The sequence below is a fragment of the Chrysochloris asiatica genome, unplaced genomic scaffold, assembly GCF_000296735.1.
Source record: "Chrysochloris asiatica unplaced genomic scaffold, ChrAsi1.0 scaffold00146, whole genome shotgun sequence".
In the NCBI taxonomy this organism is placed as follows: Eukaryota; Metazoa; Chordata; class Mammalia; order Afrosoricida; family Chrysochloridae; genus Chrysochloris; species Chrysochloris asiatica.
The window spans coordinates 3,482,270-3,484,059 of NW_006408664.1; the positions used below are offsets into that span (position 1 = coordinate 3,482,270).

Sequence of the window (1,790 nt, forward strand, 5' to 3'; positions counted from 1 at the left end):
ATTTTATTAGAGTATTTGGTTTTATCTTCTCGAGCTGATCTTTGTGATATAATAGTGAATAATTGCTCTGGAAGTGTAGTGGTTACGAATCAGGCTGTGAACCGCTAGGCCAGCAGTTGGAAACTACCAGCTGTTCCGTGGGAGAAAGATGAAGCTTTCTGCTCCTGTAAAGATTTACAGCCTCGGAAACCCTGTACAGGGTTACTATGGGTCGAAAGCAACTCCATGGCACATAACAACAATTGTTATCAGGACTGACTGTGAGGGTTAGAAATTTTAAGGTAGACAGACGTTTTGTAGCAAAAGGAGGGGAGTGATTGACTTTGCAGTCTAGGAGCTGAGGTTCCTGGGACCACCAAGGGAGAAGAGCAGAGAGCGGGACCCTACCCAGAGAAACAGCACGCCAGAGATGGAGGCAGAGATGATGATGTAGAGAAATGGAGTGGCTGGGGACTTTAGACCCAGAAAGGGACAGGGGCTCTTTGCTGACCACTGGGGGGCAAGCTTGCAGGGTATACCCTTTGGTTGGTTGATGATGCATGGAGGGGATTTAACCATGGCAATGAAACAATATAAGAAAGGATGAATGTAAAGCTAATGTTCTCCCATGTAAACTATCACATAATTCATAATAAAACATTAAAAAAAAATAGAAAATGGAATTTTTCCAGCAACTTTCTGAAGCCCCCTAATATTACTGAAAATTTGTCTGCAGTCATTCACTGATGGCAGAGACCTGTTTTATTTGAAATAAGCCCTTGCACATGTTTTATTTGAAATAAGCCCTTGCACACATGAACTGGAACTCTAATAGCAATACTTCTTAGTTTCCCCTCATAAATGGACAGCCTTTTACCTCGTTGCACAGTTAAGGATGTCAACATTGTGAAACTTGAGAAAGCAGCTCAAAAATTCCCAACTAGACAAAAAAGCCTGTAAATAATGAAGAGCTGAAGGCAAAGGAAGGTACAATCTGAAACTTGAGCTATAAACTGAAGTTTATTAAAACCTAGTACGTTTGGGCTTAGTTATTAGATTCTAGTTCAGAATCATTCATTCACATATCATAATGGACAATTCATTCTTCTGGTGTCTTAAATTCCATATCCATCAAATGCCAATAATGTTCTTTTCCTAATTACTGCGGGTTATTTGTTGTTGTTAAGTGCTGTCCAGTTGGTTCTGACTCACAGTGATGTTGTATAGAGTTTCCAAAGCTGTACATCTTTGCAGGAGCAAAATACCTGCACAGTATTACATTTAAGATCAAACAGATGTGAACAGCTTAAAACACATGGAAGACACAAACCAAGGCCCCGGTGAGCCAAAAATGTAACAAGTTATGCCTGGGAACAGTTAGATATAAAAATCTCCTCCCCAACACCCCCGAGGAACCTTCTTTTAATGGTTCCAATGACTCCTATGTAGGGTCACTATGAGTTGGAACCAACTTAACAACAATGACTCTTATTTACAGTTTGTGCTAAAATTATGTATGCATAAAAAGTATGTCTAACACATCACCGATGGGGAGAAGTGGAGTAAAAGCAGCAATGAAGCGGCAAGCTAAGCCCTACAATGTTCTAGGGACTTCTGTGGACCCAGTTGGGGACCTGGTTGGCAAACATTGTGAAGAGGCCTGGGGTCTCTTGGGCCCAGAGTCAGTGGCGTGGCCACGGAGGACTCGAAGAGAGTGGAGCTACTGGATGACGTGAAGAGAGGACATATGCAAAGGAGCACCCACACCTTCAGATGATACCCACATGACCTGGACCTAATGACTGGATGAT

The 1,790-nt window shown here is 42.1% G+C and overlaps 1 protein-coding gene across 1 annotated transcript in view; it reads right to left on the minus strand.

The window, feature by feature from the left end:
* ORC3 (origin recognition complex, subunit 3) overlaps positions 1 to 1,790 on the minus strand; it is a 113,831-nt gene that overhangs the window by 108,839 nt on the left and 3,202 nt on the right. The gene's annotated exons all lie outside the window — the stretch shown is intronic.